Source organism: Onychostruthus taczanowskii, unplaced genomic scaffold, assembly GCF_017590055.1.
Source record: "Onychostruthus taczanowskii isolate IOZ18803 unplaced genomic scaffold, ASM1759005v1 scaffold22, whole genome shotgun sequence".
Classification (NCBI taxonomy): domain Eukaryota; kingdom Metazoa; phylum Chordata; class Aves; order Passeriformes; family Passeridae; genus Onychostruthus; species Onychostruthus taczanowskii.
Genome location: NW_024499462.1, coordinates 6,823,359 through 6,848,903, shown reverse-complemented (window position 1 = coordinate 6,848,903; position 25,545 = coordinate 6,823,359).

Here is a 25,545-nt window from a genome sequence, read left to right as displayed (position 1 = left end):
CCTTAAACAGCTGGATAAGAGCATTACACTAATTATTTGTGCACTTTTTGTGTGAATCCACACCTTGCAAACCTAGGGGAAGTAACTGCACTTGGGAAAGTCATGAAGGAAAGGAAAAGCCCAGAAAAAAGAGATAGGTGATGAGTGGATTTGGCCAGCCCAGCAGAACTGGGTTTTGTAGGAAACTAAAACTCAGCATCAAAACAGCTGGCTTATTTAGTGTGCCATGCTCATAAGCAAGGGAGGCTATTCCAAGGCTTGGCTGCAAAACTGCTTTTTTAGAAACTGCAAAACTGCTATACCTGTGTTTTGTGTCTATTTTGTGGCTAAAAGTCACATTTGTTTAATGACTTGGGGGAGAGCTGAGAGAGATAATGGCAAACCCACACTTGATTTCTGTCTTTCAAGTGAGCCTGGGCAGGCAGAACTGGACGCCTCTGCTGTTTATTGTAGCCCAGATCTGCAGTGGCACAAAGCACTTTGGCATCTAGCACAGCCACTGCTTGCCTGAATTTACAAGCAAATGAAATCTGTAAGAGCACTACAAGGAATTCTGGGTGGATCCCATCCCTCTGCTGTAAGGTCATTATGCAGCACAAAATGAGGCAGGCTCAGCTAGCAGCTGACGTCTCCAGCACACATGAGCCCCACACATAGCAAAGGCTGGAGGAAATCCCCCTGATATTTTCTAGATTGTCTGTGGGAGTACAACACCAGCAACAAGGTAATAAGCAGGCTGGCTTGCAAATGCAGCTTTTCAGTGCAGTACAGAAGCCCCTACTGAAAATTAATTTGCCCCTCCTGCAACACACTCTCCTTAAGGTGTGAAGTCCAACATCATGGATTTCTCTGCAAGATCAGGAGTAGAAATTACAAGCTCTAGGCAGTAATTCAAATTGATTATCACATTCTTGCCTCTTCACACCAGCATCTTGGTTTTCATACTAGTGTTGCACAGCTGCAAAGAGGCAGCAGATGCCCAGGCTCTGGCATCAGATTTCAGTGGAGGAGGAATTGGGCCATATTCTAAGTGGGCATTTCAATTGCCCTTGTTTTAATTAAATGAACTCACCTGTGCTAAAATTAACTGGTCAGAGAGCACCTTGGGAAGCCTGGGTGAAGCAATGCTTGCCTCCCCTTTGCAGGACTCAAACCACCAGCACTGGGGCTTCAGCCTCCCCTTTGCTTCATGTAGCATGTTCATCCTGAGGAAAAGCTCATCCTTGTGGAAAAGTTCTTTTCAGGACAGAGGCCAAACCACCAAAGCCATCTTCCCAAAAGATGTGGAGTTGCTTCAGCGCTATGGAAGGTACGTAAGCTAAGATGTGTGTAGATGTGCTGTTTCTTAGTCTCCTCTTGAAACAGATTACTTTTAATATGGAAAGCAATGTGCAAACTCTCCTTTTTAAAGGAATTTATTATTTTAAGTGTCTAAAGGAAAGTTTGTCTCTCCTTCCACTACAACTCAATTGTATCTGAAAGCAGAGATAGTCCCTATTGGCTTCCTGTGTCTTAAAAATGTTTTGAACTTTGCTGGTTTTTTGGTTGGAAAGGAATTGTCTGGATTCTCTTTTCAGTCACGTTTTCTTTATTTATTTACTTGTACTCTGCGAGTGTTGACATTCACTTGAGGCTACAGGAGTCTGAGAATATTAATTGTGTATATTTTTGAATAATAGATGCATTTTTTTCAAATGAAGATCACATGAAAAATGTTTTAATATTTCATATTGGGAAAACCTCCAAACTTCATTCATCCTGAAACCTAATATTTCTTTTTGTTATTTTGTGGTGTTTATTTCAAACAAAATTGATAAAATTTTGAAGAAGTAAAAATCAGAAATTTAGTAGGTTTCATTTTGAAAATATATATTTTTGTTCACTACTTTTGTCAATGATGTTGAATATATTTCTTTTACCAATGAAATGTTCAGAAGAGCTGTTTTATTAGGCCTTATTTTTAAAGCTTTTAGAAGTTTATTTAATGTGTCATAGTATGCAGAGCCATAGATCATTAAATCCTTTGGACAGAGACTGATTTCATTTTGTTATCTGGATCAGGTTGGTTTTGATTAAAATGGGGAGCAGACCAGAAAAATGCTTTTATGAACTTTCGTTGTGTGGTCACAACCACCTGGAAGGAAGAGCCTCATCAAAAGGATGTTCTTTAGCAACGCTGTAATCTCTTCTCAAAACATTTCTTTACCAATTAACAGTCATGAAATCAATAGTTCTGTCTATGTATAAAAGAAAGGTTGTGAAAGTTGGTTTGGGGGGTGGGGGGGGGGTTTAATGACTAAATATCTCCCATTAAAAAAAGAAAATAGAATTATATAAGCATCCAGGTCTGAATTCTTCTGTCAGTTATACATATGGAGATGCTGGTGTTTTTTACAAAAGCTTTAAAAAACAGTTATACTGTTTTGACTGTCAAAAAGTGTACTGTTTTTGTTTCAGAAGCATTACTTTTGTGATATAGTTGCTCTGTAATAGTGAGCCTACATGTTAAAAGTGTGGAAGATTTAATGATACATAAAAGCTGAGGAGGAATGATAAGGACAGAGAAATTGATTGAGCCATGTTTGTTGCTTCTTTGGATTTTTGGGTTTACTAGACTTTTTGTTTTGAACAATGGATGGCAGGCAAATAATGAAAGAGAGTGACACAATATCCAAACTGTTTCCCTGGGCTGGCCAGATAAGCTGGAAATGCGATCTGTGGGATTTTTAATTGACTTTTCGTGAACAGAAAAGGCAATTAGAAAAGGGATCAGAGATTTTTTTAATAATGACTGTTAGGACTTCAAAGAGCTACCACACTTTTCAACTTGAAGGAAAGTAACATAAAAATAAAACCAGAAAAGTTGGGAATTTAATGCTTGTTCTGGTTTAATGATGTTTTGTAGTTCCTAGACTCTTTTAATTGTTATATCATGCTTAGCATTTTGTGTTGGGCTGAGCTATGAACGTTAATAGTAGTTTAACCCTCCTGGCATGTCAACTACTGGCACATGTCATGTGATCTTGGGACTCCTACTCAGTGAGTAAATAGGAGAATATCTCTTTCTTGGAAGCACAGCCTGGGAGGATCTGTGTGAATCAAGTTCTGCTTTAGAGCACTCCAATGAACACATCTTGTTCAACACGATTTGTTTTCTAACCTAGCTGGGCGGTTAGGTATGTGGAAGAAAATAGGATGAATGCATATGTTCTTAAGCTTCAAATGTGAATCAAGGATGTCATGAATTGTTTCTTCTCATATTCAAAATGTAACAAGAAAATATTTTTATTTTTAACCTCTTTCGGTGTTGTTAATTTGAAGTAGCATAGGTATTTTTTACACAAGAGAGCTGGCTTTCCTCTTTTTTTTTTAACTTCCAAAACTTGTCAGAAGTCACCTCATTCCTTTTTACCTTTCCACTTCTAAATTCATTTATTGTCCATGAAAATTGTCAGATAAATAGTGACACACATCAGAGCACAATTTGGGCAGCACATAAGCTTTCTGCATCTTGCCTGAGGGTTTGGGGGGTTTTTGCCACTCTGTTTCTGGCAGCAGGAGGGGAATTACTCACAATGAATCATTAGTCTGACAAATTTTGCTTTTTTCCTGTTAGTCCAGAAATTGCCCAAGTAATTTGAAGCTCTTGGAAGCTAATGCAAGTTCTTTTTTAATCTATCCACTGAATGAGATATTGGAATAGCACTTTGAAGACTGTACTTGATAGTCAAGATCTGAAACTTATAGTTCAAATACTGTAGATCTAATAGTTTAGACTTGAAACTCTCTAAAAGTTACACACTGACTTGGATATATTGAAATTCAAGGTTTGGATACATAAAATGCATAAATGTCTGAAGCACAGCTTGAGAAACTAAGTCACAATATTCTTCTTTACTATCTCACTCTGAATTACTTCAAAAATAAAATCTGGTTTAGTCCTGAATGTGAACTGTAATGTTTCAAGGAGCTTTCATTTGGCTTTTTCACATTTTGCTTCGTTCAGTTAACTTTGCTGAGAAAAGGGCCATTCTGTTTGTTTTCCATGAGTGCCCTTGGTGACAATCACAAATCCCTGAGCTGCCCAAGCCCGTGCATGCTGAAAGCAACAGCAGGAATTTTTGTCAAGGGGGATTCAGGGAGCTCTTCAGGCCTCTCCTGCACAGCTCAGTTTGTGCTCTTAGGTGCAGAACACAGGCCCACAATTCCCTCTGCCCCTGTTGCACCCCCCCTTAGGTGAGCCAATCCCAAATGGAATGATTGCCATGAAGATGTGCATTGGCATGAATTTAGGCCAGCCTTTATTTTGATGGCACAGCACGGGTGTCTCTAGCACCTGTTTTTGACAGAAGTATTTGACAAGCGCTAAACTGAATGCAACTGGTTTCACCTTTATATTGCACTTTATCATTTCAAACCTCCTGAAGTTCTTACATCTTTGTCTTTAAAGTGCTGTGTGAATAGCTAATTAAATTAATAATCTACCTAATATAAAAAGCAGGTTTTCCTTAAAAGTGGAGAGCTGTTTCCTAGTCCTTCTTTCATTACAGGAGAGGAGAGTAATAAATTTAGAGAAGTATAATTAGAAGGACCTTAACTTGCTTGGCTGAAGGCAAACCCTCGTGTTAAAGGTATTTCAGGATTGCCTTGCAAAATGGAGTAATGTGTCGTGTTCTGCAAGGCAGCCAAACCTAAAATGCTTGTTGGGGGGCATGGTTGCTGGACCCCTTCCAACAGTCAGAGCAGATAATTAACCTGATGCTCACAAGTCATGGCTAAAGCAGGACACATCCAGTATAAATTTTTGCACTATTAATCTCTGAATCTATATCTAAATTCTATGCCTACTCATAGCAATATTTCTTTTATTTGTTTATATTGTATATTTGCAAGAGCACACACATTTAAAAAAAACTCTCCTTTTTTTTTCCCCTCTCTCTGTGGTGTCATTATATCAGAGGGAGTGATTGTGGACTAATCAAAACATATAAATAATCCAAAGAGGGGAAAGAAGTTAAAAATTAGTACAGAAATTAACTCTTCAGCAATGGGTGTTATGTGAATGGAAGAGGATTTTCAGATACCTTGACAATGTCTAGCTAAATCCTTAAGCTGTCTGGAGATGCTATGGAGTGTTTAAGGATCCTTTTCTTAGTTACATGCTTCAATTCAAGTTGAGAGGGAAGGTGTGTATTAATACTGAAAATGGCTTTAAAATCCATTTTGCACATTTAACAAGTAAAGAGCTGTCAAACTAATTGTCAGATTATACTGAGGCAGCAGTTGGTGATAGCAACAGGCGGGCTGAGATCAGCAAGGACTATTTCTGCTCTCCCCTCCCCATTCCTGCCACAGGAGACACTCGGGTTGAAGCCTGAGAGGCTCTGCAGGTTGTGGAGCGGGGACCCAGTCAGCTGTGGCCACTGGGGAGAGGCAGCACAGGAGCTCAGGGATTGCTAAAGTTTTTAACAGCCAGCCTAGGAATGTTGTGGTTTTGACAGCCACTTCTACTGAATCAACTAAGCTAACACAGACCTGAATTAGCACTTTTATTTTTAAATTATATAATTGTTTTCTTTTTAAATCCATTAACATGAGTGCGACTATGCCTTGAGCGAGACGGAGAAATTGGTACACTAGAAAGAGACTAGTACAGTGTAATGTGTTTAATCTGAGACAAGAAAACACAATGTTTAAGGAAGTCAATGAACAGGTAAATATACATTTTCATTTGTTTGATGTCTTGGAAGTGTGACTCCTGAAGATCTTTGCACTGCCCAGATTGAGGTGATGCTCTCTAAATGACTGATGGCTCCTGTTAAAACATGGCTTGGTTAAACGACTATGTTGGAGAGCAAGAGTGTCCCCTTGCTGCACACAGAAATTAATTGCTACAAAGTGCTGCCTGATCCAGCTAAGCACTAAGGCATGGGGACAGATGACATGTTTGAAGTGAAGTGTTGGTCCAGAAGACTGAGTCAGCTTGCTTGAGATGTGTCTGCAGAGACACACTCCTATGGTCTTTTGAATTCAAAACCCCTAGAAAGTTATACTTCACTTCCTCTGATTTCCTTTACCCTGGCATTTCACTGTTGTTTCTTTTCACTTTTGCTATTATTCTGACCTGCCAACTGCAGATTTTCTGAACCTTGAACAATAGCTGTGACTTTGCTGTGAGAACTCAGAAACTCATTAACAGAAGGACTTGGCTTTGAGCAAATGTCACATCACATTAGTGTAATTCTCAGGCACCAGCCAGCTCTCAGCTTGGCCCATTCATTTGGGCAGAGTTCAGAATACCTCCTTGCTGTATCATAGAGATATTCTGATGATGCTGATTACTTTTGTCTCCATCTGTTTTGATTGATAACTCAGGCAATTATTAGCATTCTGAACACAGCAGGAGCTTCTCTCAGCTCTTGTCAGTGTAAGAGGACAGTGGCAAGGAGGAAGGGAATTTGTAAGCAGTATCCTGTGGAAAATAACCTCCAGGGTCAGAAAGGATTAATGAGAGAAGTGCTGCTATAATTAATGCTGTGCACGTGTGCAGTACACACGTCTTGCATGCTGCTCTTCTTGGGGTGCAGGCCTGGGATCTCACAATAGCCAAGATGAAGATATCTGAGGCTTACTAGCAGCCTTCCACAGTGTTACTTGCATCTGTCTTTGCAGGTGAAAGGAAGGGTAACACTGGGCTTAGGAATCAGCAGCCATGCATGAGATAGCCCAGGAAGAGCCATTTCAATGGCAAACTGATAATTCATAATTTATCACAAGGACTGCAGAAACAGCATGGAATATTTGTTTGTTCTGCTCTGTAGCATTACCCTCAGAGCTCATCAGAAGGATTTATCTTAAAATGCTACAACAGCAGAAGGGGATGAAACTGATTTTAGGCATCCCCAGTGCACTAGCAGGAACATTGGTCCAACAGTGCTTGACATACTTCGAAGCCTGTGTCTGCCTACAGAGCCTCTTCCTCCTCCCCACAATTTACGTGGGAGGCTGTATCCATTTCCTGTGCCAGCACTCTGGCAAATATCTATTCCATCAGAGTGTTAAAAGAGCATTAAAGTCATTGTGGCAGAAAACTGAAAACCAAAGAAACTTTATTGTGGATGATGTATGACTCCAGGAGTCTGAATTTCAAAGCATGCTAATGCTTTTCCAGAGTCTAGATGCTTCCTTTGGGCTGGGAGCACAACCAAAAGTGTCCCTGAGTTCCTAGTGCAGGGGAATAACTGAGAAAAATTAAAGAGGTGCTTGACTACATAAATAGGTAGACCGACAATGTAGCCCTTGTTCCTGGACCACAAGTAGTAGATTAAGTTGTAAGTGTGTGATTTTGGCTGTAGCTGGCCTGCACAGTGAGCAAATATGAAATTAAAGCAGTAGGGTGAACTTTTCTGGGGATTTGACCAATTACAGAATATTGAGATTATTCCTAAAAGAGAGCTTACTTTTTTCCCCTGACTGGACTAAGATCTGCTGCTTTTTATGAAGATGATGGCCCTGGTTGTGCCATTGAGGGGGCATGGTCATCTGGGAATGAAAGCAGCTCATTTTACCTGCCTACTGACTGGCATGGTCACAGAGACAGGTCTGTGTCCTCAGGGAGCAGAAACTGATCTGTGGTGTATGGCAAAGTGTGGAGAAGGGGGAAGAACAGTCACCAAGGAAAAGGAGATGTGGCCTGTGGAGATGTGGCCATGGAGCTTGCTCCCAGCACAGCTCAGCAGCTCCAGAGGGAGCTGAACAGAGCTCAGTGTGTGTAATTCACACAGCTCCTCACGCTCTGCCTCTGCTTCCACACTTCTCAGTGTCTTCCTGGCAGAACTGGCCTTGAGGGATGCACTAGGGCTCAGCCTGGAGCACAGGCTCTGCCTCTCATTTGCCATGAGATGTAAATCTCTGCGGCTGGAGTTTGTGTTCATTGCTAATTCAAATCCTGGCAGCTCTGGGAAAGCCAGATCTCATTTGAACCTCTAAAGCTCACTGACAAGGATACTGCTGAAATCCATAGCTGGTTTCATGGAGTGCAAAAGGATTTAAATCTGCAAACAGTCTGGGCTGCACAGGGGCTGATTTGAGATCTCTTGGCCAAATGCAGTACACTATTGTTTTCTACAACTTTTTTTTTAATCTTTTTTTCACATATAACACCCGTGCTGTGCCATCAAAATATAACTTTGCTCATATCTGGCTGGTGTTGGCTGCACAGGGGCTGATTTGAGATCTCTTGGCCAAATGCAGTACACTATTGTTTTCTACACCTTTTTTTTTTTTTAATTTTTTTTCACATATAACTTTGCTCATATTTGGCTGGTGTTAGTGATAGTGATAAAAAGACATAACAATGTAATTTCCTTTTAAAATACAGGACTTGCACTAGAAGGGCAAGTCCAAATGAGGGTGATGCCTGAGGTATTGATGGATCTCTACTGTTACTAACTGGATTATGTCTGCTGGGCTGTCAGCCTGAAGTTAATGGAAGGGTAATGAGGACCTAACCATAAACAAGCTTACTTGAGGAGAGGGAGTGAGAATGTTTGACACTGGACTGACTTTTAGGGGTCTCAGGTGACAATTTGAATGAGTCATTGATTTGCTGCTCCACTAGGGAAATTCACTCAGTCCACTATCAATTTCCCCTGACACTCACAACCCTCATAAGGGTTTCTGCTGTTGGTTATTTGTTACCAGGCAAAAAGAATTTGATTTTCATACTCCTTAAGTGAAACAAAGTTGGAGAAATTAGTAAGACAAACAAGGTCATCTCCAGTGCAAGGTTTTGTAAGTCAGATTCCATTTCATGCACACACAAAAAAGTAATAGCTGGTTTTCTTATTTCTTTGCAGCTTTACTTTCCCTCAAAGTAATGTGTGGGTTTGTTATTTTTTAAGCCAATATAAAAGACAGACAATAGATGAAGCAAGGAAAATGTACAGTTCTTTTCAGAGGGGGCATTAATCTCATGATACAGGATTGGAGCTCCCAGCTCCACAGTTCAGTACTAAAATGTATTTTGGGGGCCATTAACACCATTGCTAAAGAGCTGTTACTGAGGCTTTTCCAAACTGAAATTCTTATGTGCCAGAGCAGCATTCTTTATCATTTTACTGTGTGCTGGCTAATGGTAAATCTGCATGAAAAGCAGTCTTTGGGATGGTTGCCCAGCTCTGTAAAATTTACCCATCTCAACTGAAAATCATCATATGGCAGCTCTCTTGAGGAACCTGGTACTTTGCACTGAAGTATAAAGTACCCAAGTATTAATTTCAGATTAGTGTGAGTTACATTTTCCTGGAACAGGAACCTAGAAGAAAGTAGGTTCTCAGCTGAGTGGTGCTGTGCTCACAGGTGGGGAGGCTGGCTCCAAACCTTGTGCAATATTGTGTAAGACCTTCCAGGCACCTTTCACATAAGAAAAAAACTTTCTCAAAAAGTACTGAAAGAAATAAATGTGTCCCAAAAAAACCTTAACACAAAAATATCAGGCTCATTATTATGAGATATTGAGGTGAACCACTTCTTCAGGTGAAGTGAGGAATGTTAAAGCCGTGCATCTACTCTGGAGAGATTGAGAAAACTGTCTATATTAAGAATATGCTTGTAAACCCACAAAAAGTGCTCCTGAAATATCTTTGAAGTGCAGAATGATAAAAATTTAGAAGGAAACAGCTGCCTTCTGCAATGTTTTTGGATGAGGAGTAAAACGGGATAATGTTTCCTCCCAGAATGTCAGGATTTTTTTTTTTAAGCAAAAGTTTCCTTTAAGGTTGACTATCACACTTGCTGGTTTTTTTATGACAACCTCGGGTTTCTGACCCACTACATAAGATCAGTGTAGATGAAGACGTACAGGTGAGATTTCCGTGAGAGACTGTGTTCATTTTAACTTCTAATTTTGCTTCTATCTGCCCTGTTTGTCAAACAGGGTTTAAATAAAAATTCAGGACATCAAATAACAGATGGCAAACAGTAGGATATTAAAAGTAAAAAGCCCAGTTCCATTTCAGTTCATATTTCCTTGGAGAATCTTTAATTTTCATGTTCAGTAAGACATTGCCTGGCCTATCCCTTGTACAGATCCATGAAATGCAATCAAAGCAAGGCATCTCTCTTCTCTTTGCATCTCTGGTTGTTCTCTGGCTGTGCAGGGAAACCTGCTTGTATTGGATCAATCTCAGCCAAAAAACAATCTTTGCTACACTTATGCTGGCAGAAGACCAATAATATCCAGGAACAATGGCTTATAAAGTAGGAGAAGGATTTTTTTTTCTCTGTATCCTGTTATGTCTTTTCCATACCTTGCAAAACATGAATGGTATCCGAGGTAGTGAACAGTGGCATTTAAGTGGCAGTGCTCTCAAGAGAAATGCAAAGTGATGCATTTGGTACCTCAGTTCCTCAGGCTGTCTTTTCACTTGCCACTACAAGGAAACAGTCTTCAGTCTTCCAAATAAACAAATTACTTTAATCTGAAAAGTGCCAAATAGTATTAGGTTTTTCTTTGGAATTAATCTAGGCAAAAGGAAGGCTGGCCCTCTAGGCAAGGGAGTTTTGTATCTGTAAACTACTGCTGCTCATTCTGTGTGGAGCACTACAAAATTAGTACATTGCTGATAGCTTTATATTTTCATCTGCCTACTCAGCAGTTACATTCCAGTAGCTTCCCCAAATTGGATATTAATGATTCACACTCTACAATTTGTGTATCCATGAAGTGGAATTGCATAATCCAAAAAAACTAAAGACCATACCTAGGCTCTAACAAGATCTTCCTCTTGATTTACTGGCTGATCTTCCATTCAGCCTGATTTAATGGCAGTCAGTGGATTAGCAAGTGCCAGTGCACTATCAGCCTAAAGGAGGGGCCCACTAACAGCCCTGTGTGCTGCAATGGCAGAGGAGAAAGCTGAACTTTTGTCCTGAGGCTCCCCAAAGCATTAACCCTTTTTTTGGAGGACCCCGTGGTGATGAACCAGGGCTGTGGTGTGATGGAGACAGAGCTGTGACACAAGGGTGAGGGCAGAGACAAGCCGCTAGTGGTTAATTCTGCGTGGGGCACTGCAGGAGCAACAGTATCCACTCTCCTAGGTCCTCTGGGAAATGTGTGGCTGCTTTTTTTTTTTTTTTTTTTAACAAGGTTCTAAGTGCAGCAGCTTGTTTTCCCACTTGGTTCAAATGAGCTCAGTTTTGTGCTTCTGGGCGTCTTCACTTCCAGGGTATCCACTGCTAACAAAAGAGCCAACCTCCCAGCACTGAGAGTCAGCCCTTGCCCAGGAGAGCAGTGTTAGAAGTGAGAAGGATAATTATGCACTGCTGTATTCCCTTGCCTTATTCCACATGCCATGAGAAATTGTGCAAGGAGATGAAGCAGCGGCCATGAACTGCTGTTATTACCATTACTTATACAGTCATGAAAAGAAAGAGCCCTTGCAGAGAGCTCTGCCATTGATTTGTGAGCCTTGGTCACCCCTGAGCCTGGGATTGTGCCTTTGTTCCTTACCTGCAGTCCCCTGTTCCTCTTCCTTAGCTCAGCACTATGACAAATTAGACAAAAATTATCTCTGTGCTTGCACAGCTTGTGCTGAATCTTTAGTGGGCAGGAGGATCTAGATCATTGCTGGAACAAGATACAGGCTGATAACCCCTGCTGTTAGTCCATTTAATATGGGTCAAAAAGATGACCTAATTGTGATAATTGCCTTCCAGCGTTGCTTGTGCAACAAACATTTTGGCCACGTGTGTAGGCCTGTGCCCAGCAGTGGGCAGTCCTCTCTCTAATATCTGAGCTCAAAGATTAAACTTCCATTCCACAGAGCTGCCATCTGCTGCAGCTTGTGTCCAGCCACTGAAGAACCTTGATCACCGATCTTACACACAGCACTGGTGTTGTCTCTCTGCTTTTTCATCCCACCTTTCTGGGGTGACTTCCTCTGAGTAGAGCAGACCGAATAAACCAAAATACACAAAACAACCTAGTAGGTGAACATAGAGGCTAACTAGTTCATTTAGCCCCTGCCTGGAGGCAGGATAAAGTAAAAACTGAAACAGTTTTCAAAAGATATGTTTGTCCACTGAATAGCTAAGTACAAGTTCTGCATACCGGCACTGACTGAGTGTTTTAATGGGCACTGATTGAGTGTTTCAGGCTTGGTGCTGTCACCTGCAGCCACTGTGTGTGTGACACTGCTCTGTTTATGTCGCCAGTGAACTGAGTGAGGCCATCATTGCCCTGATCTCCTGTGGTCCCAGCATTTGTGATAAGGAGGTAGGATGGCACTATTTCAACTGAGCCAAAAGGAGCCCAGGCTACATTTGCAGTCCCTTGTGCATGGTTTTGTTTGCTCTACTTTGGTGGGAGAGAGGCATGCTGGTGTGTAACCTGTTACAGGAATTCTGGACTGCTCCCAGCACCAGCAGAGCTGAAATGCAGCTTTTTAGCACTGTCATAAATTACATATTGGCATTTTAATTAATTTCATTTACTGCTTGGAGACATTTAAACTTGAAATGCTTGTGGGCTTGAAGGCAGCCTTCTATCAGCCCTACAATCCAGAACCAGGAACTCTCTGGCTGCCGTCTGGGGCTAGCTCAGGACTTGCAGAAGTGATGTACAGAGCCCAGGTCTGGGAGGAGGTGACTCTGGACTAGGATGTTTGAAATGGGTTAGTGATGAGGACCACCTACTGTGCTGGACTGAGTGTTCTGAGTGGCAAGTATGTGGCATAGTAATCTCTGAGAGCCAGATGGAGTGGATTTAATGTCAGGAGACATTTTCCAGGGATCAAAGCAGCTTATAGAAATAATTTATTTTTACCTTTAAATTAAGAGAAATATGCTAAATGTTAAAATGGCCCTTAATTCATGAGCTTCATATCCCTGGGGTATGATTAGCACCAGATAACTGGGTCTCCCTGCTGTGCCTTGTTGCTTAGTTACGCTACACAAGTACACTGTGCTTTCATTTTCTGTCTTATGTGAGCAGAAGCAGCATGATATAAAAGTTCAAAAAACCTGAAAGACTCTGAGAGTACTCTCAGCTGTATTCCAAATCACTTGGGCTTCAGCAACACCACATGCACCGTGCTTGCTGTGAAAGGAAAGAAGCTTATGCTGATGGTGGGTGTAAATCGGTTGAGACCCCATTAGCTGCAGCTGCTGGATTAAAGCAGGGCAAACAGAATCAGAATCATGCCCAAAAGACTCATCCTTTTTGGAAGTAATTTGTTTTCATTAAGAGAGATTAGCATCACAGCGGTATGATAAACTTAAAAGGCCTTGGAAGTGCTATTGTTGTTCTTAAGTAAATACTGATTCCTAAAAAAAAAATTAAAAAAAAAATTAGCAGATTGCATATTAATCTCCTAAACCAGAATTGCCTTGAAGAGCTAGATACTTGAAAAGTGCACAGTGACTTCCTTTTTACTGGCTTTATTAATGAGGATTTGGTTGTATTGTAAAAAATCAGAGCTGGATTATGCTGAGTCTCCTAAGAGCCATTGGTCTGGTGCAGCTGAGAAATCTGGGGAAAGTTAAATGCAGAAAAATGTGAGAGCCTGCAATGGAGAGAGGGACATCAGTGGGTTGCAGAATAAGGCTTCTGTTCACTTTGAGATTTTCTGCTGACTGTGTGGAGAACATGTCTTTCACAACTCTTTTTTACTGTAAAAATACTTTGTTTCCTATTTTGTTTGTACTGTTAATAGATTCTTAAATACAGATACATAAAGGTCTCATAGGAATTAAGATAAATCACAGTTTTGCTTAAAAAAAAACTATCCAGCAATCCAAATGGTTTTGCAAAAGTTCTGAAACACCTCACTCTAAATACATGGTTGAGTGATAACATCAGTTTCCTTGGGGGACTGCTAATATTTCTTTGCCCACAGTGACTACAAAGTCTGTTAACACCAGCTGCTATTGATCCTTCTATTTCATGGCTGGGTCTTCAACTACACAAAGATTAGAGAACAGGGAGGTTAGTAAATATGGTAGTTAACTCCCTCAGACTGGAATGGGTCAAAGATCTTTAGATTCCTCTGTATTATTTTGGTTTGCTGTTAAATTTTACACTATGAAAAGTACGCCTCAAACAGTAGTTCAGCAGTAGTTTTAAATGGTGATTTAATAAGTGCATGTTAAAAATTAGTTTTCCACTTTCAGTGGGGCAGGTGAGGGACATGCTAATGTAGTAAGGCAAAGAACTGGCAAAAGAGGGAATTCTTATGAATTGGCAGTTCTGTTCTAGGTTTTGGAGGGTGAACAAAAGATGCTGTTTTCTGGCAAAGAGTAGCTCTCTTGATTACCTCATTCATTCTTAAGGATTATGTCAGCCATTGTTTTTTCCAGGGTTGGGAATACCCAATACTACTGTTGTTACATGGACTTGCTGGGAATGTGCTCTTGCCAAGGCCAGAGTAAGCAAAGAGTGAGGAAATCTTGAGGTGACCAATTACTATAATTTTCCTTCAACTGACTTTTGCCAGATGATGGCTCCAAAATGGTAAAACCAAAGCAGCGGCTTTGCCAACTTTATTGCTTTCATTTTCAGTATTTTTAAGTGATTGATAGATATACTCCTCCCTCAGATATGTTCTGCTTATTCTAATACACATTTTACACTGTGATCCCTGCTTTTAATATCCTTCTATTTAGACAAGCAGCCAGCCTTTCTGTAGCAACAGAAAGCTGTATAATTTACTGAGAAAACAGTTCCTTTCCTGGATACTTACTAATATGAAAGAAGTTTTTATCCTGGGGAGCCAGTGGTTCTTCTTCTGCTACCTGTGGTAGATAAGATATTGCATATTTAACTGGAAATTAATAAAGACAAGAGACCTCATTTTCACTTGTAATATCTCCAAGGCACTCATCAGCAGGCTCCTTGGTTGAGAGCTTTTGCCTGGTTTTCAGCTCACAAGCCAATAAAGTTGCAGATATGTGGGAATGCAGTGTGCTGACTTGGTCCACGTGGATTTTACATATTCATCCCATTAGTAAGGGGCAAAGGGATCTTCCCTTTTATATTTGGGTGGAGGGGTTTTTTTCCTATTTGTTATGAACACATGCAGTCAGTAAGATAGTAACCAACCCCATAAAATCCTTAAATGAAAGAAGAGAAGGAAAATGCATGACAGAAATATATATATTTGGTTTACCTTCCTGAGGAAAAGTCCTTCCATGGGAAAACCTGCCCTGCTTGCACAGTGTGAGAAGGCTTCCTGCAGAAGGGATAACTTCTGCCTCATATTTTTTTCTGAGTGCAACATGACTGCAGTTTGAGATAGGTTTAAATCAATGTGGATGATAGTTAAGTATTCTGGTTTAAAAATGAAAAATTGATTTTCACCAGGAGGATATTTCAATAAGGTCAATAGGGGCATGGCAATTGAGTAAATCGCCTTTTGTTCACAGTTTACCAGATCTCTGTCACAATAACTTAAGCATGTAAACATTTGTAAAACTAGTTTCCCTTGAGGGAAAAGTGGTTATCAGGGCCTTCTCCTAGAGAGAGAGGAGCTTGGCTCTACTGCTTGTATCAATAAGCATTGATTGAGTTCAAAGGAGCTCTGTGGATTTACATATCCAGAAGTCCTGCTCAGGAGATCTGACACCTCTAACCTGTTTTGCTTGCTACCTCTGATACAGTGTGGTTCAGATGGTGCAATTTGGTGTCCTCTCTGCCCTGGACAAGTGTTTTAAGGGTTTATTTTACTTCTCATTATCCTGCTCTGATTCTGTTAGTAATAAATTCACTTTACAACTTTAGGTTGAGGCTGTTTTGTCCTTGCAGTGTTTTCTCCCCATCCCTATCTCAACTCGGGGAACCTTTTGTTGTGTTTTTTTCTTTTTTTCTCTCCTCTGCCCAGCTGTGTCAGGGGAGGGTGAGCAAACAGCTTTTGTGGGCACCTGGCATTGCACCAGTGTCAAACCACGACAGATGGCTAATCCTGAAATTCAGCCTTGAATTATGTGCATGGTTTTTCTGCCTGTAAGCTTGTGATTGTAGTTTCTCAACTTTCTGACCCACCTGAAAGTGCCACAAGCCTGATGTGATTTGCTGAGGTGGGGAGCTGTGAAGAGCTGTGTCAGACTGCCAGGGTCCCACACAATTTGAAGGGTTGCCATAAAGAGCAGCCTCTTACTGGGTCTGGACAGCAAGGTCATGCATCTGGAAGAACCTGACTGGGAAGACGGCTGTCTTCTCAGCCTTGTTTTCTTCTGAGGGGTGGGATCTGTTGGGATGTGTCCACTTCCCATGTCAAACCCTCAGGACAGTCCAAGGGTCATCCTGCTGTTAGTCACAGGATGCTGAGAGCTATTTCTTATCCTTGTTGCTGTCCTGTTGCTCGAGACCATGGAGTGTGTGCACTTTGTACACAGGCAATACTGGGTCTAAGGTCTGGTAACTGCTGCAGCAAGGAACAGGTAGTTTTATTTCCCCTGGGAACTTGCAAAGATCTAATAGCCATGGGATGAGCAAGGTATATGTTCATCCAACCAAGCAGTGGGAATAAGGGGAAACATCCCAGATTTTCATGAAGCAAACTAAACCCTACCTTTTCTGGCTTACCTGTTTCTAGTTGTCACAAAAGTCTCTAGGTTTGCTCTCTTTTCTTAGAAACTATTTGTCTGTTGTCACAGTCAAAGTGAATTTCAGGTTCCATTAACTTTCTTTCACCTGATTAGACATAAGCTGTTCAAGGAAGCTGTTTTTCCTTTTATCCTGGAAGTTTTGAAAATGCAAGGATCAGTAAAAGAAAGTTGTAGGTATCATCTTCAGAGAATATTGTGTTTCTGAGTGGAGCTGATCGATATGGAAATGCTTTGCAGTGTAATATTCACACTATCTCTGTACACATTTTACAAGTGGAGAGCACAGTGGGTTTTCTTGGGGTTTTTTTGGGTTTTTTTTTTCTTCTTTACAAGTTTTGACAAGAGAAAACTCTAAATGCAGCTTCTCTAGAACTTCAGTGATTGTAGCATGGGGAATGCAGATGATGGGAGAAAGGTTGTACCCTGTTAGCTTCTTTTATCTGGCTGGGGTCTGCCAACAGTAGGAGTGGAAATAAACCTGTTGTATCCGGAAAGCAGAGTAGGAATTGACTCTGAAGGAGGAGCTTAGCAGAAATCCCAGCCAGAGACTATTTGAGCTGATTGACTGTGCAGCTGAAACCTGAATTAACACCACTAGATGAGAAAGTTAGAGCTGTCCCCAAGAGCTAACCTGCATTTTAAACCTACAGTGCAGTTCTGTAAAGCTGTCTTTGTTGGTCTCCTGATAATGTCTTCCTTACTCAACATATTGTGAAAAAGTTTAACCTTCCCTATCCAAACAGACACACACTTGACAATTCAAAGAGCCTCCTGAAGTTCCTTCTCCCATACTAGATGTGTTCAGTTTTCTTGTGGCCACTTGAGACTTTAAGCACCTGCTCAGGGAAGTGGATCATCAGCTCTCCCAGCCATCAGTGCACTGGGGCTCTGGGGTGGAGCTGTTTGCACCTCCTCACTGACACATCCTCCTCACCTCGAGGAACAGTCCTACAAGGCAACCTCTTTGTGACACAGGTGCTCATTTAATTTCAGCAGTTGCTCACATGCAGTGAAGCCAAGTGTGGCTCCTGGGGAATTCTGTTGACTCCAGGAGATTTACCGTGGCGTAAATCAGAGGCCAAGTGACAGAGAAAGCCCATATGTTCTCCTGGAGTGCTGATTACGGGGGAAAGGAGCTGGATCAGAAGAAAATGATTGCACCCAGATTGTTTTCAGTGTTTTAATGACTAGCTTAAGGCAGCAAATAAAAACAGAATCAGAGGTGATTTATATTTTTGCTGAAATCTAAACAGGTCTGGCCCTAGGCATTTGCATTTGTTCTTGTCTAACACTGTGGCTGACTTCAAACCTCTTGAACTGCATGAATTGCAGAAAGAGTGAAGTGAAAGCTGCTTGTATAAGTCAGTGTCAAGGCTCTCAGAGACAACAGAAAGGGCAGGAGCAGAAAAGGCATGGGTATAGGTATGGGAAGAATTGGGCTGCAGAAATGGGTTGCAGAGGAGGAATATCATATTTGTAGGGAAAGCACTGCTATCCATGGGAAATACCCTCCACTCCCCTCCCTGATTAGCAATAGCCACTGTGATAAACCTGTCTCATTGAGATCAAGAATTATTACAGGATCACAGAATATGCTGAGTTGGAAGGGACCCACAAGAATTATCAAGTCCAACTCCTGGCCCTGCACAACACCCTGCCCAAGAGTCACACCATGTCCCTGAGACTGCGGTCCAAACACTTCCTGAACTGTGTCAGGCTTGGTCCTGTGACCACTGCCCTAGGGAGCCTTTTCTAGTGCCCAGCCACCCTTTGGGTGAAGATAATTTTCTAATATCTACCCTGATGCCCACTGGGACACAGTTGGCCCTCCTGGCTGCCAGGGCACTGCTGAATCATGTTCAACTTTCCATCAGCCAGGTCCCTTTCTGCAGTGCTGCTTTCCAGCATCTCATTCCCCAGCCTGTCCACACATCCAGGGTTATCCCACCCCAGGTGCAGAATCCAGCACTATCCATTATTGGAATTCATATCACTGGTGATTGTCCAGTGCTCTGATTTGTCAAGGTCTCTCTGCAGGGCCTCCCTGCCTTTGAGGAGTCAAAGGCTCCTCCCAGCTTTGTATTCTCTGCAAACTTGCTCAGTATCCCTCCCAGTCCTGCATCCTAGTCACTTATGAATATGTTGAAGAGCACAGGGCCTAAAATAGAGCCCTGTGGAACTCCACTAGTGACAGGCCACCAATCTGATGTCAGCCCATAATGTGTTTATCCAGCTCTGGACATTTTGTCCAGGAAGATCCTGTGAGAGACAATATTGAAAGCTTTACTGAAAACCAAGAAGATGACATCTGCTGGTTTCCCTTGGTTAACAAGATGGGTTACCCTGTCATAAGAGGAAATAAGCAGGTCCTTCCTCTCATGAAGCCATGCTGGCTGTGACCTACAGCTGCATTGTCTTTCAGGTGTTTTTCAATACCTCCCAGAATCATCTTCTCCATAACTTTACCAAGGACTGAAGTGAGACTGACAGGCCTGCAGTTTTGGGGTTTCCTTCCTGCCTTTCTTGTCAAGTGGGATCGTTCCTCAAGGACCTGGGTGTCTTTTGTTGTATCCACTCCACAGCTTTAGATGAGCAAGAGAGGAAAAGGAGCTAAGACTTCAAATATGACTAAAAAGTATTGCAGCCTATCCTGAGCTTTCATTTTTTTTATTCCCTACTCAAAGTCCCAAACAGAAGGCTGCCTCCAGAACCAGCAGCACCAGAGTGATTTGCCCTATGCATAGCCAAAACCAACTGCCATCTAGGGCAGCACCTTGTTATTAGAAGGAGAAAAAGGTGACCCAGAGCTCCGTAAAATAAGGTTTTTGCTGCTATTAAGGGAGGAGCTGAGATGTGGGTCAGCAGCCACTGATATACATTAATAGTAGAGAAACACTCACTGTCTTTCCACAGGCAGGGCTTGCCATTGCACTTCATTTTTCTCTGGTCACAAGAGCAGCCTCCCAGACTTCCCAGGGCTGTTTCTGGCTCTCTATCCCAGTTTTGTTTCTCCAGAGTTTAGTTTTGCTTACATTGCTGAAAAGCTGTTGTCTGTGTCTGGCAGTAATTCTGAGGACCACAGTCATTAGATCAGCAGGCTGGGACCCAGTTCACCCTCTTTGGGTATATCAGTGTCCTCCAGGATGAGGAAGCTCAGAAATCTCATAGCCAGAAGCCCTGAGCAAGGAAAGAGGGCTGAAGCCCTTTCTATATAGGCAGTGAGGCTGTAGCAAAATCTGCATATTAAATGGCTGTTTGCTTTATACATGGCATAGCCCCTCTTGCATTCAAATTCACCTAAAAGAGATGGTGAAGTCTGTTCTTCCTCACTCACTCGGTGATGTGCTGTGGGTGTTTCAGTGACACACAGCTCACAGCACCATTTCTCAGCTTCTTGTTAATGCTTGCCACAGCAGAAATCTCATTCATGGATGACGCTGATCTTATCACAGATATTGATTCATCAGCCCGAGCTGAGTATTAGCAATGAATTTTTCCTACACAGTTCTTTGATGGTCCTGATGTCTGATACCAGTGTAACAAGCTGGTGTTGGTTGATGTAGAGTGGGTGGTCTCAATGGAGGTTTTTTTTTTTTCAACTGAGGGTTCTCTGTTATTCTGTGAGGACTTGGTGTGTGGATTTGGATTAAGTATCCTGCATCAAAGGGACTTCTAATTTCTTTTTCCAGTAGTTACCACTGAACTCCAAATGTCTTTTGCACAACAACAGATCAAAATGGGGAGGAAGGATGAGGTGAACTGCTGATATTTGCTGGTATTAACTGGAATGACTCTTCCAAATGAAATCTCTCATTAATAAGTTCCATTTTAAAGTTTTAATCCTGGAAACTGGAATTTGGGGTGTATTGGAAAAAAACAATTCCAGGGAATGGAAATTTTAGCTGTTGGAATAATTTATGGTTTTGTTTTCAGTTGTCTGTTCTCATTCTCTTTGGGGAATATGAGGGAAAGCAAGGGAAATTCATAGAAACCATAAGGCATTTTAGATGCTTTTGTGATCTCCAGATTTCCAACGTTCAATTAGAAAACAATAGCCATTTCAGGGAAGGGTGACAGTTCCCTCTTGTGCAAGTCAAACCTGCCTGAGTAGGGACCATGGGTACTCTTGAGTCCTTACAAATCACGTTTCCCAGGGGACATTTTCTTGTGCCAACAGACTGTTTAATCATCCTCAGAGTTTTTCAGGATTGAGTTTTGATGCATTTCTGTTCACTCATCTACTTATTGCAACTATCTCTGTGACCAAATAAGCAATGTCCTGGGCATTGTCTGTTCTCTTCAATAGCATTAAATATATATATAAAGCCATGCAGCAGTTCCTGTCAGAAAACTGCAGGACACGGGCACAGAGAGAGATGTGAGAGACAAGGTGTTGTAAGGGACAGCACCATCTGCTTTGTTGACAGCCACTTGTGCAGAGAGGACAAGGCACTGATTAATTTGTCAAGGACTGATGTGAAGACCTGTGAAAAGAGGCAGATATGTGTATGCACAGTGCACCGGGAGGTGTGGGGGGCAATGAGGCGCCTGTCAAGACGAGAGGGAAGGGTGATAGAGGCTTTCAAAATGGGTATTTGGACACCTCACTTGGGGAATGGGACAAAGGCATTGACACAGCTGGCTGCAAGACCACAATGAGTTGCAAGTTGTTGCTGAGCAGCAGAATATAAGTATAGGTAGTTATTTATGGTGCACAATGAGTTGTGAAAAAGAAAGTGCAGGCTGGCTGCTAACCCTAGGTTGATTTATATATTTTTTTAAATTCTTTTTTCTTTCACTGAAACCTATGGGCTGGAAGGTCTGCTAATCTCCACTAATTGGCAGTGCTGCTGCCAGGCTCATGCACAAGGGATAAAGGAGCCAGCAGGATGAGGGACTGCCAGGGACGTAGAGTGGAGGGATAAGACACACCAGTGGTCAGTGAGTGTTTTCACAGCTGCAGTCCACTCTGGGCTTTTCCCCAGGCTCTGTGTTCTCCTAAAACTATGCTATAAAATCCAGACAAGTTATGTAATTAAACAAATTAAAACCGGTCTAGAGGCATTTCTGTCAGCCTGGATAACAAAGACAAAAATTGCTTCTTTCACAGAAAAGCTGCAAAAAAGAATTATCTTCTAACAATAGGTGCCAGTACGTTAGATGAAAAGAGAAGTATGATCAAACATGGATGGCAAAGACTGAAAAGTTTAGGGAGAATTTTTTGGGGGAAGGGAGTTTCAAGCAGACTTGTAACACTCTCATCCCTTTTATCAATTATCTGTAAAGTAGACCTGAAAGATAATGAGGGATATTAACCTTTTGGGCAATTCAAGTTGCCTATTTGTGGTAGTAATTATCTATGGATCAACAAAAATAACAGGTGAAGACCCCTAACTCACAATAGCTCAGTTCTGGGCTTTTCAGGTCTTACACTGTCAGTTTACGGCAAGGGTCCATTGCTGAAATAAATCCATCTGGCATGGCATATTGGAGTCCTCTAGAGAAGCTTCCATATGGAGTCAAAGAAGCAGAGGAATGCTCTCCCATCCTCAGCATTGCATTTTTGAAAATGAAGAGATTAATAATACCACAAGTACCATTCCATCCTCTTACAGATACATGCATATACCAAAAAAGTAAAATTGTAAGAATAACTCAATTTTTAGGGACTCCATACCAAAAGTGTACAGACCTCTCAAGACAGGATGCTTTGAACTGGACATGTACCGTTCTCCAATCTAATCCAGTTCAGTAGAAGTAAGGTGAGGAAGATGAAAGGGTGGAAGTACTGGAGGTTCTGCTGCTCTGGGATGCTCACACATTCATTGCCAATGAAAGTTATGTGGATTGTGTGGAGAGTGGATGCAGTGTGGATTGTGTGCAGAGGCATTAATCATAGAACAGGTATCAATTAAAGGAAACTTCCAATTTTCTGCCAATTTTAAGGGCACCAGATGCTTAACTAAAGAAATTCCATTTTGAACTCATTGCAAGCAACCCAACAGAGCAGTGCAGTCTGCTCTTACACAGACAGACAAAGAGGGACTGGGGCACAGATCCCTTTCCCTTCCCAAACACAAAAGTCTTTACTAATCCCTTGGTTACAATAAAGATTTGTCTCAGTTACAAACTCCTAGTCAGACTTCTAAAATACTGCCCAGCAGCAGGATTGATGTTGGAGCTGTGGAGACAGACCTCTGCCAAAGTTTAATTGCAGGATTGGGGACTTATGTTAATCAGAAGTTTGTTCCCGAATCTACCATGAAAAAAATTCAGTGGCTTTGGATTAGACCTTGATTTATGCTGTTTAGCTACCATGTACCAGACTGATTTCTAACTGGCTGGCTTAGTAGGTTTTAAGATGTGAGTGTCCACCTCCTTCAGGTTTTAGCCTGGAAGATTTGAGTCACTTGAGAAAACTATGTCATATTTACTGTGAATCCTGGTTATCAAAAATTCATCTCATGAGAAAATGTGTTTTTCTTGCTGATTTTTCCAGAGGAAGGAGGAGGAAAATTGAAGTTACTGGGCAAAATTTTGGAAGTATTTTTAAATAATCTGTGGAGGGTGGATTTTATTCTAGGTTTCAGGGTGGCAGGGATTTGGGGTTTTTTTGGGGTGGTGTTTTTGTTTTAGTTTGGCTTTTTAATTTGGTTTGGGTTGTTGGTGCTTGCTTTTCTTAATTTTTTTTCTGATGTTTAATGAAATTTTGGCTGATAAAATGCCTCATGAGACATCCCAGGCAATTCACCCTGTGTTTTACATGCTATCAAAATACATGGCTCCAGCCTGTGCAGCTGCTTGCTGTCAGGTTCATTACATCCTGAGCATCCATGGCCCCAAGTGGTTCCTGCTGCAGCCTCTGTCACTCATTCGTTGTGGAGATGACAGACTGAGAGAGCTGATCCTCGTGGAGGTGGGACTGGGGCTGCCTGATTGATTGTCCACAGAGGACAGCAGGCACTGAGTCAGTCTGCAGGGAAGGAGGATACAACAGGCAGCTGGTTTTGTCTTTCTCTGGAGCATTTCCTTCACATTCCTGCACAACATGTACTTTGTTTTGCCTTTGTTCCACGTAATAAACTGACAATGGCTATGGATTTTAAATCTTTTTTCCTTTTGTTTCTCATGTGTTCCTAGAAATTGGAGAGGAAAGTGATGCTGTGTGTTTCAGACAAAGCCAGTTTGTCCTCTAAAGAAATGCTTTACTGCATCCAGTGTTGAATCATCTAGAAGTGCCATCACAAACAATTACACCTCGGTGCTTGACATTCCCAAACAGAGAAGTGAGAGGGTGACTTTTGGAGCACACTTCTCCTAAATGCACTGGTTTAACTCCACAGCTTCAGGGAATCACTGCTGCCTGGCAGAGTCAGCTGATTGCCGTGGAGCAGTGTGTGTGGCACAGGCATGTGAGCTGTGCAGTTCGCTGCTCAGCGCCCTGTCCCAGGCACACATGGCACCCCCGCCATCCAGGGGACACCCACAAGCCAGTGGCACTGGGAGGTTGCCAGCTTGGCCCCAGGAAAGGCTGACAAGAGCTGCCACAAAGCTTTCCCAGCAGGGAAAGCTGGGAAAGTGGCTGCAGCAGTGGAACCTTTTTGCCTTAGAGGATGAGCAAGGCTGTGAGGTGCACAGGCAGCAGGATCAGCAGTCACCTGGGCTAGTGACCTATGGTGAGGACAACCAAGGCACCTGGATCTGGGCCAGCACTGCAAGGGCTTCACCTTTCCCTCTCTCTGCCAGGCTGCTGATTCAAGTTTGCCTGGAGCAGCGTGTGGTGTAACTTGACTTTTAGTGCTTGTTTTTAAAAGTCCAACACTCTCCACATGGCAGGATTTTTAAATGACAGGTGTGTGTGCTTCTATGAAAACATTGTCCTATTTCCCTAAACCCTTAGCTAAGTGGTCTTGTCAGGTGAACAGTCAAAAAGAAAGGCAGGAGAGGAGCTGTTGTCACAAAACCACCATTTACAAAGGATCTCTATATCGTGCACAGTTCATCCAGACAGGTGATTATTTAAGATCATTGTTCAATTTAAAATGTCATGAGAATTTGAACAAAGATTAATATGATTTTGCACCTGCAGATAGACAAATGTGGGATGGGCAAATGCAAATGTTGATTCTGAAATTAAGGAAAAAACCACAGTTTACATCTGAGCATTAGGGTCAAGGATTTCCCTGTCTCCCACTTCATTACAGCATTTAGTGCCTTGTCACAGAAGGGTTCTCTGAGGGCTGCCTTTGTGATCACAGGCTGAGTTCTGTGGCAGAACCCAGAGAAATGCAACTTTTTATTCCATCCCCAGCGGAGATTTGAGCTGGTAACAGTTTTGTTTGTAAACTTAGTGCCCTTTTATTTTATTCTGCATGTAAAAAAATGAGCAAATAACACTCAGAATGGATCACCATGAATCCTTCCTTCCCATAGGAAAGACTTCGTGGACTAAGCAGAGCAACTCTGATCTTCACTCTGGCGCTGACAGAGGGGCACTGCCATACTAAAAGCACTTCAGACATGGTGTGCATTTGCTGTCACCTGAGCTGGAATGGCTGTTTAGCACAACACAGAGTCTGGTGCAATTTAAAGCCTCTAAACCAGAACCACAGAAATTCTCTTTCGTAATTTGGTGCTGGCTCAGGTCCCCAGCTGGCTTCAGCATAGCAGCACATTAGACCAGATCCAGTCCTGCCTCGGCACCTTCTCTGCAGCAAATCCATGAGTCCAGATTATTGTTCTGGTAGTTGGTGGAGGATTTTTTGTGTCTATGTTTGGAAGGTTTTTTGCTTGGGTTTTATTGTTGCTGGGGTTTGTGGGATTTTGTGGGGGAGGGAGAGGGAGGATGGGGGTGGATATTTTTCTTTCCCCCCACTTAGGTCATCCTTAGGACATCCTTTATTTTTCTGTGTAGCTCTTCTTCATGTCTAAATGTGTTTT